This window comes from Ictidomys tridecemlineatus, chromosome 4, assembly GCF_052094955.1.
Source record: "Ictidomys tridecemlineatus isolate mIctTri1 chromosome 4, mIctTri1.hap1, whole genome shotgun sequence".
Lineage (NCBI taxonomy): Eukaryota > Metazoa > Chordata > Mammalia > Rodentia > Sciuridae > Ictidomys > Ictidomys tridecemlineatus.
Genome location: NC_135480.1, coordinates 2,239,185 through 2,257,179, shown reverse-complemented (window position 1 = coordinate 2,257,179; position 17,995 = coordinate 2,239,185). Strand labels below are relative to the sequence as shown.

The 17,995-nt window shown below is 39.8% G+C and overlaps 1 long non-coding RNA gene across 17 annotated transcripts in view; it reads right to left on the bottom strand.

The window, feature by feature from the left end:
* LOC110597422 (uncharacterized) overlaps positions 1–17,995 on the bottom strand; it is a 201,062-nt gene that overhangs the window by 61,496 nt on the left and 121,571 nt on the right. For 12 of the 17 annotated variants that reach the window (XR_013437327.1, XR_013437333.1, XR_013437334.1 and 9 more), the window contains 5 exons: positions 17,808–17,909; positions 17,578–17,673; positions 15,679–15,725; positions 15,448–15,489; positions 13,178–13,281 (listed from right to left, as the gene is read on the bottom strand). This is a non-coding gene — a long non-coding RNA (uncharacterized LOC110597422). The remainder of the gene's footprint in view (positions 1–13,177; positions 13,282–15,447; positions 15,490–15,678; positions 15,726–17,577; positions 17,674–17,807; positions 17,910–17,995) is intronic. The other 5 variants (XR_013437338.1, XR_013437336.1, XR_013437337.1 and 2 more) reach the window with 5 other exon arrangements.

Sequence of the window (17,995 nt, the reverse complement as noted above, 5' to 3'; positions counted from 1 at the left end):
GGGACTCAAGCAAGCAAACTCATGGAGAGCTTCTGAATGCCACTGCAATTCTATGGACAGCTCTGAGTCACAGGGAAATCCTGGAGATGGTGGTGAACACAACAAACACACTGTGGAAAGCATCAAATCCTGTAAAGTACATGGGAGGGTCATGATCGCCATATTAAGTGAGAAGGGCATGGAGACACAAAGAGACCCTGGGAAGGCTCCACAATCCCTCCAGATCCTGACATGGGCCCTGAACCCCACTGTAAATGTCCTGAAGGTCTCTAGCCACACAGAAGCTGTGGGGAACAACAGGAGGCCCAACGACAACTAAGATCCCCAACAAGAGCCCAGTGAGTTCCCCGAGTGCCTCCAAGTCATTGGAGAGCCCTGAGCTGGACTGCGACCTGGAGAAACCCTGAGCTGACATCAAGAAACATGGAGTGAGTGCCTGTGACGCAGTGGGCAAGGCCCTGAGCACAGCCATGACAATGTGACTATACCTGTGTTACAAGGACACGGGGCAAGTACACATTTCCCAATGAGACACTGGTGAATGCCATTATGTTCCCAGAGGAGTGCAAAAGAATCTGAGCACTACTCAATATTTTGTAGCAGTCTAAAACCCAATGTAAGAGTAGCAAGATGCTAGGCCTCACTGCAATATTTGGACAGGCCCTGTCACACAGCAACCACTGGGCAACATCATGAGAACAACTGTGAACCTGAAATTGGAGTTTAGCATCACTGAAAATCTGGGAAAACCTGGGATTCACTGAGTAACTCTGAATGGAACTGAAGGCAGTGTTTTCTTTGGATGATTCTAGCTGGCTCCTAGGCCAGAAGAAGCACTGAGGATCTAGGAGACTCTGAAATAGCACTGAGACTCATGAACAACCTGTAAGAAACTTTGAATAATAATAATCTTTTAACTTGGCTCTGAAACTTAGTGTTCTACTTCAAATCACCATGAGACCTATTGAGACTTTGCTAATTTCTGAGCCCATGGTGACATTGTGAAATGTACTGATCTGCACTGAGAGCCTGGGAAGCCAAAAGACACACAAATTATTGGGAAGTTGTGCACACATCTGCCAATGGAAAAGAAAAAGGCTTCCCTCAAGTGAATAAAATGGCCTTAAACTTCCACAAATATGAAGAATATTTCGAACCCCAATGAGACCACAGTGGACAAAATTGATGAATGTGAGATGCTTTGGGAAGACTAGAGCATACTTGGAAAACTGGGCAATAGGTCACTCAGCACCAGGAAGACTAGGTCAGCATCTATAAACAACACAGAAATCACAAGAAAGGCCTAGAGAACTCTGGAGTGTCTGGGGTAGGCCCTGAGGCACATGACAATGCAAAAGACCCTGAGCTTTTCTGAAACTCTCAGTGTCCCTAGGACCCTGCAATAGGCCCTGATCATGTGAGTAACCTGGGAAGACTACAGCTTCTTGAGTGCCTGGGAAGGAAATGGCACCATGAAGATTCTGCAAAGAAACTTTGAGTATCACAATGACCCTGAGAAAAGCCCTGAGGCTCACTAAGACTCTGATCTTGACCTGAGACACACTGTGATCTTGGAAGAGCAATAAAGTCCACTGAAAACCTTAGAAAGGTGCTGAGATTGACTGAAACTCTGGCCAAACTTCTGAAACCAGTGTCTTTGGGAAAGTACTCAAGCATGGAGACACTGTAGGAATAGCACTGAAAATGACTGAGACACTACAAGAGGCCCTAAAAAACATCTGAGAGCCTCACAATGGCCATGACTTCCACTAAGGCCTTGGGCAAGTCCTTTGGCTCTTTGAAAACCTGAGGAGCAATGTCCTAAACCAACTGAGATGTGGGGAATCACCAAGAGTAAAACTGCATGCACAGTCAATGAAAGGAGAACACTCAGACTCTGGGGGAGCTTACAGAGTATAACTATGAGACTGGAGGAGACCATGCAACCCACTGAGATGCTGGGCAAAAACCCACGAGCCAGTGAATCTGTACCACTAACCATGAGCTTCCTTACTCACCTGCAAAAGCCCCAAATTTCAGTGAAACAGTTGGAAAAGGTCTAAACATCAATTAGAAACCAGAAAAGGCCCTGAATGCACAGAGACATTTCTGACGATATTTAAGTCACTCAAACTTATGGAGAGCTGGTGATCTCACCTCAAATTATAAAACCCAGAGTCACACTGATATCCTGGACACTGTTATAAGCACTACAGATACACTGTTCAGGGCATTGAGGCCCACTAAAGAACAAGGAAATCCCAGGAGCTTTATTGTTATCTGGAAAAGCACTGAAACACAGGACACCCTGGGAAAGACCCACAACCCCACTTTAATCCTGGTGGAAGCTTTGAAATTTACTTTCAATCTATTTATTGAAAGCTTTTTGCCACTCAGAAACTCAGGAGAAAAATCTGAGAATCAATCAAACCTGAGTTCCCATTAAAGTCCCAGAGAAATCCCTGAGCCCTGGATGTCATTTCTCAATACTCTGAGCAAGACTGAGACCCTGGACAAAGCCCTGAGCTTACACTCAAAAGCATTAGGAGCCTGAGTGCCACCCATGCAGTGGGAAAGGCCCTGAGCCCCACAAGGAAAATCTGTATGTCTCTCAGTTACAATGACACTCAGGGCAAGGCTCTATTTCCTATTGAAGTCTTGTGACACCCCTTGTTTTCTCAGAATGCTGTAGAAGAACCTGAGCACCACTAGATGGCGTGCAAAGCTCTTCAATCCACTGATATAGTAGAGTGTGCCCTAGGAGTGACTAGGATTTGGGGGAAGGCTGTAACACACATTCAAACAGTCATCTCTGAGGAAGACACTGAGCCATCCTGTGCTTCTGCAAAAGGCATGAGACTTCACAGAGACCCAGAGAAAGCCCTGGGATTCATAGAGCAAGGCTCAAGTTCCCAGGGCCCAGTGTTTCCTGGGAAAGGATTCAGAGACTCACCCTGAGTCTGGAAGAAACTCAGAGTGAATGGAGATTTTCAGAAGAGATCTAGCCCTCAGAGACAACCTTGAATAAATTCTGAAAGAAGAGCAGAATCTCAGGATGGCTTTTAAACACAGTGTTCTTGTGCCAAATACACTAAGAACTTCCAGAACCTTGGGAAGGCCTCGAGCACATGGGGAAACTGTGAATGGTGCTGATATGCACTGAGGGCCTGGGAAGGCTAGGAGAACACTGAGAGTCATGGGAAGTTTGTACACACATCTGTCAACTTAAGGAAGGGACTTCAACTTCCGAAGATTTGTAAGAATGTTTTGAACATTATTATGACCACAGTGAATGAACCTGATCTATCTGAGACTTTTGATAATACTCTTCTGAACACTGAGGTCTATTCAAAGTCCCATGAAGACCACGAGGACCTTTCTAAACAAGACAGAAGTTCTGGGGAAGGCCTTGAGCACTTCCTGGATTCTAGGGTACCTGTGAAGGCGCCACTTCCTACCAAAATCCAAAGCCAGGAGGGCTTTACTTGGAAGCACTGCCACTGAATGTGTTTTGCTTTTGCTTCAAAAAAAAAAATTTGCAGGCAACCATATTTAATTTGAATTTTTAATATAATAAGATATCTAAGAAGCTAGGAAAATTATTGAGTTATCTTTAACAATTTTCAGAGTACAAAAATAAAATTAGATATACAGTTGTTCTGATTCTTTAAAAATCCAAATGATTTAGATTATTCCCTATTGCTTTGCCACCATGTAATGAAGTGCAAGTTAAGGTCTGGCAAACTGATTGATGTTACACTAGAAAGATCAGTAATTTGGATTTGGATTTATAGCAGTTATTCCTTATTTGATGATAATTTGGGTCCTGCATATCTTAATTTACTCTTTCAGGATTTTATATGTTTCCTATGAACATAATCCATTCTGTCATGATACTATGACCCATAGCAGTTTCTTTGGTAATATTCTAATTTTTAGGAAAGATAATATGATAAATGATCTCTGAAATTTAATTGTTGCCTAAGATTTTCTCCATCTTACATGGATCCATACCTAACTTAATAGGCAGAAACTACAAGGAGGGTTCCTGCTATGGCCTGCAAGCCTATATTCAATTCTCTTACGTTCTAAGTTTTAGAAATGTAAAATTAAGCACAAATGGATGATAGATGTCCTGTAAATTGTAAGAAATGTAATCTAACAAAGCTCATTTACTTAATAATTTGGCTCAAAATATTTCCAAAGTCCTATACAATGAAGTAATTATTAAAGAAGAGATTAAAACGAAATCAAATACTTTAAAAACTATTGTTATAAATATTGATAATGAGCTTTCTGCTCTCAGAATTTGACCAAAGGCTTAAACTCCATGTTAACTATAAGTAGGTATGTGTTACTAGAGCCAAATATTATACTTCCCAATAAAATTGGGAAAAACTCAGAAATCACTTGTTGGATATATGACATACTAATAATAATAGCTTGAGCCTTAGAGCATTCAGGATATTCAGAAAAACAGAACCAATCTCATGGGCCTGTATCTGTAGCTGATGAAATTGATTGGCTTTCCATCCTTGAAACATTCTACATGGTATATTACTGAAATGCTATGCTTGCTACTAATTCTTATTATATCATGATAATAGGTTGTCTTACCCTCAGAAAAAGGATCCAGGAACTCAAAGTAGTTATCCCTCATTTGTATTAAAAAATTAAATATGGGAAAGACATAAAGACTCATTCATAAACTGTGTATGAACCAAATTGACATCATAGCCAATGAATAGAAAACTTTCAGTGGTCATACTTCTGGTTAAGACTGCTGAGAGACACGTGAGCTCTATTCAGCTCTGCCAGATTACACACACCACTGGTGACCTGTTGCCGCCACCTAGCCACGCAGACTCCCAGAGACAAGTGTGGCTTCCCAGGATGCAAATGAACATGTTGACTGCAAGACACCATGAAGAAAACCTCCACTCACACAAATCTTTTCCTTGCCTTTGATTTACACCCTTAAATAAACAAACAGAGCCATTTTTTAAAAAGCAGAGCTCCAGCTCCTGTGTGAACTTGACCTCTCAGGTGCTCCATGCTTTCCAAAAGTAATTCTAATTTTCTATTCTTTCTTCACTAATTACTTCAGACTTTAACTTTTCAGATGGCTTATCCCTTCCTGCACAGGATGAATTATCCTGGTGAGGTGCTGGTCACCTTGTGAAACTGGAGAGACTCTGGGAATAGCACTGAAAAACACTGAGACACTGCAGAAAGCCCTGAGTAAAACAGAGAGCCTGCTAATTGCCATGAGTTTCACTGAGGGCTTGGGTGAGGTCACAGCTCTTTGAAAACCTGGGGAATATGTTGAAACACACTGAGATTGTGGGAATGTACAAAAGGTCAATGGAAAGCATAGTAAAAGGAATGAAATACTAAGAATTTGTGGGAATGCCCTGAACATGAATATGAAAATAGAGAGGACCAGGAATTGTATTGAGACTCTGGGCAATGACCCACTCGACACTGAATAAACCAGAGTCCATGAGTCTCTTTAGTGGCCTGCAAAAGTTCTGATGTAAAGAAAATAAAAGGAGACAGAGCAAGGTGCAGAGGCAAAGTGGCAGAACAGCAGGATGGCAGAGTGGCAGAAAGGCAGAAAAGGCCCCTTGTCAAGCTGGAAGCTTTATGATATCAATAGGCCACATTATATCACTGGCATCAGAGTTTCATTACTGTTCATTGTGTCACTAGGCAGTTACAGAGTCAGCAACATTATGCAGCTTATTTCTCAGTTACATACATTAGTTGTAATGTACAAGGTTAGGAGTTTCATGTAGCTCTCAAGAAAGTCCATTGTTTAAAGGTACAGTGTGGATAGTTTAGCTTGGTGAAACATTGTGGTTGTCTAGTAAGAGAATTCCTTTATTCCCAGGAGCTGAGCACCTAAGATCAAGGTCAAGGCTGATAAGACTCTAGCACAGAGCCTCCTCATGCATGCATGGCCACAGTAGCTAGGCATTGCCCATGTATTAGTTACCTTATGATTTACTTGGGGGAAATCTACAGAGTAGTTCTAGTGTGGAAAACAGGCGATTTTGACCCACAGAGAGTTTGCTCACCAGAGGAATGCTGTCCTGTACATCTCCACAGCCAGAATCCTTACACTCTGAATTAGAGTAATGTTACAAGAAAAGTTCTGAACCCCAATTAGGAAAAAAAGTAAAGGCCTTGAATGGCAAGAGACACTTCTGAAGGCCTTTGAAGCTCACATATTCATGAAAAGCATCTGAAGATACCTGAAATATTATGGACAGTCCTGAAATTCTGAACACAGAACTTCAGTCACCCTGAAATTCTGGACATTGTCCTGAGAACTACAGATACAATATGGAAGGCATTGAGACTTACTAAAGAACATAGGAAAGCCATGAGCTTTCTAGCTGAGCTGGAAAATGACTGAAACATGAGGAAATCCTGGAAAAGACCCACAGCAACACATTGACTCTTGTGGAGGCCCTGAACCCCACTGTAAAACTATTTATTGAAGGCCTTTTATCCTCACAGAAGCTCTCTGGAAAGTCTGAGACCCAATCATAACTAAGATCTCAGTGAAAATACTAGAGAACACCCTGAGCCCATGAAAGACACTGAGGAAAGCTCTGAGTGAGACTGAGACCCTGAAGCAAGTGCTGAGCTTACATTAAGAAACATGGGGTAGGGCTGGGGATGTGGCTCAAGCAGTAGCGCACTCGCCTGGCATGTGCGCAGTGCTGGATTTTATCCTCAACACCACATAAAAATAAAAATAAAGATGTTGTGTCTACCAAAAAAACTAAAAACTAAATATTAAAAAATTCTCTCTCTCTCTCTCTCAAAAAAAAGAAAGAAAGAAAGAAACAAACAAACAAACATGGGGTTGCTCAAAGTTCCATTGATATGGAGGAAAACCCTAAGAACCACTTTGAAAATGAGAATGTATCTCTGTTACAGTGATGAGCAAACCTCTATTCCTTTTTGAGACCCTGTGGAAGGCCATTATTATTCTCAGAATAGAGTGGAAGAATCTGAGCATGAGTAGAAATTAAACAGAGTTCTTCAAAATACTGAAATAGTAGGATAAAACCTAGGCTTCACTATGAAACTCAGGAAGAACCTGACACAGAATAAGACTCTGAGAAAGATGCAGAGCACCACTGTGATGCTTACAATGTACCTTAGCTTAACAGAGACGTTGGGCAGGATCCTGGGATTCATTGAGAAGCCCTGAAAGGCCCTGAAAACAGTGATTCCTTTAGGATTACTTACAGCATCACTCTGAGCCTGGAAGAAACATTGAGACTCTGAGAATACAGATGAGCTTTGTGGAAAACCTGTAGAAAACCCCACAGCAGTAGGAGACCCTGAGGTTGTTCCTGAAACTCAGTGTTCCCCTTAAAAAACAATGAGACTCATTGAGACATGTGGAAAGGCCCTGAGAAAATGGTGAAAATGTAAATGGTCCCGATCTGCACTGAGAATCGGGAAAGCAAATGAGAACACTAAATATCTTGGAAAGGCAGTGCACACATCTGTTAGCATAAGGAAGAAACTTTTGACTCCCCAAAAATCTTAGAAATATATAGAACAACACCAAGAAAACCATTATTGAAATTAATGAATCTAAGACTCTTGTGAAGGGCAATATTCCAAGGACCATGAAGACCATGTGGACATGTTGAAACAACACTGAAATTCTGCAAAGGGCCTTGAGCCCTCCTGAGACTCTAGTGTAGGTTCTGAGGCTCATTGACTCTGGGGAAAAAAATTCCTGAGCCACTCTGATGCCCTGAGTGTCATAGGGCAGTAACAGATGCCCTGATAATCAGTGTAACCTGGGAAGACTACAGCTTCACTGAGTGCCTGGGGAGCAGGACAAGAATAAGACGATGTAGAACAGCCTGGGCGCAATGTACCCTGGGGAATGCCCTGTGACCCAGTAATATTCTGGTCTAAACCTGAGCAACACTGTGGCTCTGGGAATGTCAATGAACTTCTTTGACAAGTAGGAAAAGTGCTGAGATTTTCTGAGATAAGGGAAAAACTCTAAAACTAGTGTGTCTTTGGGGAGCTATTTAATCATGGTAAGACTCTGGGAATAGCACTGAACATGACTGAGACACTGAAAAGGCCTTGGAAAAACTGAGAGCCCGGTAATTGCTAGAGAGGCCCTGGACAAGGCTTTGGTCAGTTTGATGAACTGGGGAACATCAAAGTTATACTGAGATGTGGGGAAAGTCTAAGAGCACAACTGAATGCAGGCAGAAAAGAAGCAAAACACTGACACTCTGGAGGGACAGTCCAAGAATGACTGTGAAATAAGAAGACCATGAAATGCTCTGAGTACCTGGGCCAGGACCCACAACTCACTGAATCTTTACCAGAGTCCATTAGACTACTTAGTGAGCTGTAAATGCCCTGAAGTCCTCTGATACACTGGGAAACCACTGAGCACCAATGAAAACCAATGAGGGACCTGAGTGCCAAGAAACACCTTTGAAGGCCTTTGAGTCACACAAATTGATAGAAAGTATATGAAAACCCCAGAAATTATATGGACAGCCATGATTCACATGGAAATCCAGGAAATTTTCTGAAAAACGACAGACACAGAATGGAAGGCACTGAAGCCTTCTGAGGAACACAGGAATCTAGGAGTTTCATTGTTCATCTAGAAAAGCACTGAGACACAAGCAGACATTAGGAAACATCCACAACCCAACTTATGTACTTTTAGAGGCCATGATCTCCACTGACAAATTATTAAAGGGCTTTAGCCTCACAGAGGCCGTGGGAAAAACGTGATACCCAATCATACCTAAGATCTCAAAAAGGATTGTAGAAAATTCTCTGAGTCCCTGTAGTCATTGGGGAGACCACTGAGCCAGACTAATACCTTGGAGAAAGCCATGAGCTCACACCAAGAAAAATGGGCTATGCTGAGTGCCTACAATGAGGGGGAAAGGCCACAAGCACCACTATGACACTGAGAGTATCTCCATGTTACACTAACACACTGGGCAAGGCTCTATTCCCCAATGACACACTAGGGAAGGCCATTACTTCCCCAGAATATGGTGTATTATCTGAGCAACACTAGATATTGTGCACAGTTTTATATTCACTGAAATAGTTCTGTAGGTCTGAGGCCTCACTATACTATTTGGGAAGGCCCTGACACACAATCAAACACTGAGAAAAGTGGCAAGCACCACCATGATGCTGGAAATGGTACTTAGCTCCACAGAGATCCTGGGCAAGGCCCATCATGGATTCATTGATAAAACTTGAGTGACCCTGAACACAGAGTTGACCTTTCAGAAGGTCCAGTGCCTCACTTCAAGGCTGGAAGAAACACTGAGCACCAGTAGACTCTGAGAATTGCATTGAACCTCACAAACAACCTGTAATAAACCCTGAAATTAAAAAATACTTTGAGGTTGGATTTGAAACACATTCATTTCCTGGGAATCATGCTGATCCACACTGAAAGCCTGGGAAGAAAATGAGAGCACTAAGACTCTTGGGGAGGTTCTGCACACATCTGTCAAACTAAGAAAAGGAGCCTTCACCTTCCTGAGAATCTAAAGATTATTTTGAATCCCATTGAGACAACAGTGAATGAAATTAACAAATCTGTGACTCTTGTTGAAACCTTGAGCCTCTTCTAAGGACTGGGGGTAATATTACAAGCATATGAAGACCATATGGATTTTTTAAATAGGATTAAAATTCTGGGGAAGTTCTTGAGCCCTCCTGAGACTCTAGGGTATACCTAAGGCACACTGACACTAGGAAAGATGGTGAACCCCAGTGATACCCTGAATGTCATTAACAATCTCTTAATGACAATGATCATCGTGTAACCAGAGAAGGTTGTAGCTTCACTGAGTGCTGGAAAGACAATGATACCTTAAAGACATTGTAGAAGGCCCTGGGCACCATGGAATGCCCTGAGAATCAGTAGATTCTTGGCTGATTCTGTGCAACACTTTGACCCTTGAAATACCAACAAACTCTACTTAGAACCTGGGAAATGTGCCAACATTACTGAGACCCTGGCAAAAACTCTAAACCTAGTGTATCTAAGCTGTGGTGAGACTCTGGGAAAAGCACTGAATATGACTGTGACTCTTCCAAAGGCACTGAGAATAAAGAAAGCCTGGTAATGGCCTTGAATTCTACTAGGGTCTGGACAAAGTTTTTGGCTCTTTGAAAACCTGGAAACATCCTAAAGGACACTGAGATGGTGGGAATGTATAAGACCTCAATGTAATGAACAAATGGAGTGAAAAAGAACACCAAAAATCTGTGGGAACAACCTGAGCATGACTGTAAGACTGGAGAAAACTAGGAACTGTGCCATGACCCACATACACTGAATGCACACCAGAGTCCATGACCTAGCTTAGTGAGATGCAAAAGACCTAAATACCAGTGATACACTGGGAAAGCCTCAACACCACTTAGAAACCAGTGAAGGCCCAAATGCCAAAAGACACTTTTGAAGGCCTTTGAATCACTCAAACTCATGAAAATCATGTGAACACACCTGGAATGTTAAGTACAGTCCTGAGTCACACTGTAACCCTGGAGAACACTGTGGAAGGCATTGAGGCCCACTAAGGAACAAGGAAAAGCCATGAGCTTCATTGAAAATTGGAAAAAGTACCCAGACACATAGAAACTGAGGAAAAGATTCAAAACACCACATTGACTTTGATGGAGGCACTGAAACCCATTGTAAATCTATATACTGAAGTCCTTTTGCATCACAGATGCTCTGGGGTAAATCTGAGTCTCAATTATATCTAAAATTTCAAAAAGGACCCTACAAACTTCTGTCACCACTGTAAGTCATTGGGAAAAACACTGAGCCAGACTGTAACCTTGGAGAAAGCCACAAGTTTATACCAAGAAACATGCACTACCTTGAATGCCTACAAAAGAAAGAGGAAGGCCCTGAGCACCACTATGACACTGAGAGTATCTCCATGTTACATCAACACATTGGGAAAGGCTCTATTCCCCAATGAGACCTAGGGAAAGACATTATTTTTCTAGAATACTGTGGAAGTATCTGAGCACCACTGGATGTATTGCACAATTTTATAGTAACTGAAATAGTTCCATAGGCCTGAAGCCTCACTACAATATTTAGAAAGACCCTAACACACAAACACACTGAGAAAGATGGCAAGAACCAATGTGATGTTAGAAATGGCAATTACCTCCACAGAGACCCTGTGATAGGCCCTGGATAAGAGAAGCCAAGTCATTCAAGGATGATACCAGTCCTGCAAATGTGTCCCCCATGATGCTCAATGCCACAGACACCCCTGTGATGCCCATGAGAAAAATTTTGTGGGACTGGAAGCCATGGAAAATTATGATGAGGTCTATGACTAAATGGGCTCCATTCTTTTGGGCCCCCAGAATCCTATGGTTCAAATGCTTATAGGGAACAAACCTATGAACTTTATGGTGAATGCTAGGGCTCAACATTTGGTGTGACACAACCTGTGGGCCCATTTTCAAAGAAAGAGGCCACAATTGTGGGGGCCCCAGGAAACTAAACAGATTATTCTTTCCTGTTACCACAGCATTGAAATCATTGAAATTCATCAGGTCATAAAGTAGTCCAAAAATTTCTATACATGCCAGATTGCCCACTTCAATTGATAGGTTGAGACTTGGTAGGAAAGCTCCAAGCCCAGATAACTGTTAATGCAAAAGGCCAGTCCCTGATATCATTGAGAAAACCTGAAGCAAATATTTTATCCCTCATAATTCCCTGGGAAGAGGAATGGCACCTCTTCAGCCTAGTAGAAAAACATCACAACAGGAAACAGACATCCCTTTCCAACTACAAGAAGTATAGACAGAGGCCAACCCACCTGGACTAGCCAAAAGCTTTCTCCCAGTGGTGATGAAATTTGAACCTGAAGCCAAACCAGTACACCTAAGATGACATCATATTCCTTATAAGGCAAAACATGGAATTCAAAAACATTTGGACACTCTTTTACAATATGGAATCCTCAGAACTCAACAATCACCATGAAATACACATCTTTTGCCTGTCCAAAAACCAGAAACTGATAATTATTGGCTAGTCCAATATTTACATGCAGAAAATCAAGCCACAGTCACCTTACATCCCGTGTTCCACAATCCACATAGTCTACTAAGTCTGCCCCCAACTGAGGCAGGCTATTTTACATGTCTGGATCCTAATGATGCCTTCTTTTGCATGCAACTTTTACCACAGAATCAGCCACACTTTGCCTTCCAATGAGAAGACTCCAATGGGAACAAAGGCCAATTGGCCTAGACTAGGTTACCATAAGGTTTCAAAAAGTCAACAACCATCTCTGGGATGGTGCTGGCCTCTGACTTAAAAGCCTTTCCTGGAAAACAATGTGGATGCACATTGTTCCAATATGTAGATGATCTGTTCCTGGCTGGATCAACCAGAGAAGATGGCATAAAAAGAACACAGCTGCTTCTCACTCTCCTATGTAAGAGAGTTTTACAAAGTTTCAAAGAGGAAAGCCCAGATTTGTCAAGAAAAGTAAAGTACCTTGGTTTCTGTATGACTCAGGGACAGTGGTAACTGGGCTACAAGAGGAGACAGGTGACCTGCTCAATTCCAGTCCCTTCAACCTGCTGTCAAATCAGAGATCTTTGGTGCTGCTGAATTCTGCTGTGTATGGATCCCCAACTTTTCAGTAATGGCAAAACCCCTCTGTGAAGGCCCAGAAAGGAAAGAACAGGATCTGCTGTTTGGGGGGGCCAACAAAACAAAAGGCCTTTGAGGACATAAAGAAGCACTCACCAATGCACCTGGACTAGGACTCCCTGACCTCACAAAGCCTTCTTCCTGTATGTCCATGAATGGTATGGAATAGCTGTAGGGGTCCTGACTCAAATGCTGGGAACATGGCACGTCCAGTGGCCTATCTATCTAATCAGCTGGACTCTGTAGCCAAAGGCTGACCACCTTGCTTATGAGCCCTCTCAGTCATGGCCCTTCTGGTGTTGGAAGTTAATAACCTGGCTAGGAAAGAAGAATTAGGTTCCTGTGTTCTACATTAATTTTGACATTATTAGATTACAAAGGATAATGTTGGCTGAATAATGAAAGAATGGTCAGTTACCATTGGGTGGGAAAGCAAACCTTTTTCTTAAGATGGAAGCTGTTGCTTAAGATGGTCATCCAGATGCTAACCAAGGACCTTCCACTGGGTAAGAGAGTCTTCATGTAGTAAAGTTGTAATACATCTAAATTTAAAAGAAAGAGACAATATAATTAAGTGATAAAATGTCTATATAAATGAAGGGTAAATTTTAAAAGGTTTGTGTGCAATTAAGTTGGTTATACACACGTAACACAATCAGTTAAATCTACTCAAGTTTCCCTAAAGTCAAATATTAATGTACTGATATAAACCAAAGTTTAATACGTATGTTGAAATGACAAGTGTTTTTTCAAATATTAATTGACTCTTAACATTGAATCTATTAAGTTTTACTATCTAGAGCAATTAGTGTTAAAATCAGGGTTTACATTTTATTTTAGAGTATTGTACTAAATTACAGAGTCTAGATTTTTCTTTAAAAGCTAAACTTGATTATTATATAAACATCAATGTAATTATGGCACTGTTACACTTCTTTGTATATTAAATGTGTTAATATATATGAGGTATAGAAGTCTTTAAAGTAAAACTTTTTAAAAATTTTTTATATGTTTATTTTATTTATATGTGGTGTTGAGGATTGAACCCAGAGCCTCTCTCACACATGCTAGGTGAGTGCTCTACTGCTGAGCCACAACCCCAGCTCTGAAAGTAAAAGTTTTGAAAGAACATTTTATCAAGCTAGTGGTCTCCAAACTAAAGTTGTCTCTAATGGTAATTTTAGACTTATAAGGATAACAAATTTTATTGGGGATTTATTTATATCATTGAATGTTCTGTAATCAAATCTAAACCATATGTAACTTGTTACACTGAGATAAAAATGTAAATGTATTTCTAAAAGATAATGAGGGACTGATCTACTTAAAGAGTAATCTTGTAAAACATTTTTCCACTTTTTCCACAAAAAGAAAGTTAAAACTTTCTTAGCCTTTCTTTAACTCTTTTTTTAGATAATGTCATATTGTGTTAACTAACACAATCAGGCCAGACTCATCTCACTTAATGTTTGATTCAAATGATTGATATTTTATTTTAAAGATTACTGTGGTCTCAAACATAGGATATAATGTATAACTCAGATAAGGTTTAAGATTATGTATAAACTAAATTTTTTTTTACTCTTGTTAATTTCAAGAGTTTTTACTCTTATTTATTTCATTTTAAATTTTTCTTGTAAACTTTAACTGCTATATGTTAGTGCTTTACAAAGGTACAACTTCAAATATAACAACCTAAATTTAATTTGAAATATAAGGCTATCATTTATAAACAGATATTATATAATGCTAACTTCCAATACTAATAGAGACCCCAATTAAATAAAAGGGGTAAAGATGACTATAAAGTTATTAACATTAAAGTTAAAGCCCAGTACTTACTTTAAGACTGGATTGCTGGATATTTAATATCAAGGCCTAAAGATTAAGGTTAAAAAGGTGGGGTGGGGGCAAGAAACACAATTTTTAGCTCTTGTCTTCTGAGTCAGCTTGAGCCCAGGAAACAAGGGAAATTCTCTAACAGCTTTGCAACTCTGGGTCACATGACCTCCCTATCAGGTGGATTACTGGGATCTTTAAAAAAATCCAATCAGTACACTTACTGCAAAAGAGGAGAGTCATTGAAAAAGAGAGATCCCTGATATTTCCAAGGTAAGCCACATGGTAAGACCTTGACTTATCCTGCTGGATGGCATTAGCAGAGCTAAACAGCTACTCATTAGTTTCCCAACAGAGACCCCAAAAGAACTCAGCTGACTCTTAATGATAGATAAGAAGATCACTTTGACCAGCTTGATCTTGAATACCTAACAAATACAGCTAAAATGAAAAGAGACCATTCCAATAAAGAGATATTTTATAAAATTCAGATGGCATTAAGTAGCTTAACTAAATGTTGTGTTTACATTCTTGATAACTGACCAGGTTAAAGATTTACATTCCCAAATTTAGCTTTGTCCTCTCTGTCCTTTTAGGCCTTATTATGAGGACAGCTTCTCAGTCTGACTCCTCCTCATGAGAGATTATTGATTTCTAGCATCTTCATGATATTCATTGACATGTTCCAGATGATGAAACATTTATCTCGTATTAATCTCATATCAGCACTCATGTCTTTATCTTTCTTTCATAGACACACCCATGTTTTGAGAAGTCTCATGATTAAACACTCAAAGTCACTCCAGGTGAACTGGGAGGCATGAAATAACCACACAGAGGCAAAGAAATGTCTGTTTCTTGAGAAATACCTTTTTCTTTGGGTTCTGTGATGGCTCCTGCAACCTTGGCATCTGTGGAAAGAGAGAGAGGAGCACAGGTTGAACCCTTTCATTGGGAAGAAGCCATTCAAATGAGGCAAATGGTAGGATTACAAGGGAACAGGTGAGTGTAGCTCAACTGCTTCCATGTGGGCACCTTAACTTAAGGTTGCCCATGTGAATTTCCAGGGACAACAAAGAAAACACAGACTCACACTTTACCTTTAATCAAGCTTCAGGATGGTTTCTTCATTCTCTACCTCAGGCTCCTCAAATGGGAGAGCAAGAGAAAGTCATGAGGGGCAGGTGAGAGAGAGTGAGCATATTTGGGTATGGAATTTTTATTGAGGGACCCTTATTCTTAGAAAGCTCCATTCAAAAAAGGTCAGAAGTGGCAGGGTTACAAAGGACAAGTGAGTTTAATTTGACCCAAAGGGCCATGAACTGAGAGGCCTACATCTGAAGACCTGCCTTCAAACTTCCAGGACCATGGCAATGTCCAGGTCACTACAATATGTAGTGCCTGTTAAAGCCTCTCCCCTCCAAGATAGAAGGCATAAATCATTCAGAGTGGCTTCCCACACTCAACCCTTCTGGGTACCACCTACTTCTAGGGATACTCCCAGGACCACAACTTATTATCCAAACATGGGAAAAAATGGAGTATGAGTCATGGCACTATTGCTCCAGACTACATTGATCTTTCAGATCTCCATAGTGCATCAGGACTAAATGTGCCTGAATTTGGAGTGGCTACCCACAAATTCCCCCTTGATTAATATTTAAAGGCCATTGGGGTATTGCATGATTTAGTCACTGGATTCTCAGTCCAAGCTCAACAAAATCTACTATTGAAACACAAAAGGAATTAGTAGAAAACATATCATTTTAATAATATAATCAACTTGCAAGATGCAGGTTATTATTATTACTCTGACAAATACTCATCAGAAGATTTTTAATCTTTTCTCAATTTTATTGGGAAGCATTGCATTTGGCCATAGTAACACAGATGTATTTAATTGGCATGGCATTTAAGTCTATCCACAAACCACAGAGTAAAAGGCTCATTTGCATTATTCAGTATATTGTCTTCTAGGGCATTTTAACTTAGTTCCAATTCTTCCATCAGAACTTAATTGACTACGAAGGATCTTGAAAGTGATTTAAATCAAATCTGAAGAAAATTAACATGTTGTAAGTTTAAAACATAGCCATAAAGACTATAATTATAGAAGCAAGGAATGATATTTAATGTAGTCACTTTAAGGATCATGAGATCAGGAGCTTGCCTAGGTCTGGTTAATTAGCATGCACCTGTTTCAAAGCCTGAATGTTAACCTCAGCATATTATAGCTCTGAAATGTTAGCTGGAAATAACTAGTGACACAATAAGAGAAGTTGCATTCTTACAGGATATTTATCATCCTTTCAGTTAATTCTCACATTTAAGGAGTTTTTTATGTCACAAATGTAAATATTTTGAAGGTAGAAGTTAAACATCAAAACATCCTTTTGGGTGCCAACTCAGTGAGGGTTAGGTAATTATAATAAACCTCCAGGTGTTATGGCATCCTTGCATAATCAGCTTTGTCAATTCTGGGAGACCAGTCTAAAATATATCCACTATTTCTAGATATTTTCTGTCATACTGGCAAGACATTTGCACAAGTTATCCATTCTACAATTCCTGTTGTAGAATGAGTAGGAGAATAATATGTTGGTGGATATCTTATGTACATAAATGGCCAGTATAGAAAAAAATCTATTGTTTAATTAAGAATGTGAATTTATTTACTAAAATTAATACTTGCCTTAAACAATGAGAATCATTAGGCAATAAAAACCTTCTTGAAAGGAAATAAAATTAACATTTTAATAGGCCTTTATTATGTGAAAATATGGACAAAATCTTAGCTCACATCAGCATAGTAAAATCAAGAAAATAGCCTGAAATACTCTTGAATTAGTTAAAATTTTTATAGTCAGTCCAGTACATATAAATCTCTTTTCAATTGTTTTAACTTTTTATATCATCTGTCTACATAATGATATACAGATTTTCCTTTTTAGAAAAACACTTTTATCATTAAAATCCAGAATACAAAAACTTTGTTTTACCCAAAGATGATTCATTTCTTCCTCTTAGTACCTCCAATGTGTGCTTCCTCTCTGTGGAAGTATCTTCTTTTCCTTTTAGAATTCTTCTTGGTTTTTCTTTGGAAAAATATTTAAAAACCTTAGAATCTAACAGATTATTATACCTTGATAAGAAGAAACATCTCAAATGAAACTATAATTAAAGCCATTGGATATTTCTATAGACAAATTTAGTTATATTTGTTTATTACCTTATAGAGTTTGTACAACAATTTGAGAGAGATCAGTTGATGGTTGTATTATCTCTTGAAAGCAAAATTCTAGTAAAATACATTTATCTCAAATACCTGTAACTAAAAGGCAGAGCATCAAAGAAATGCATGTATAAGTAATATATAAATCATGTGTTTTCTGTTGAAGAAAAACAATTAGATAAATA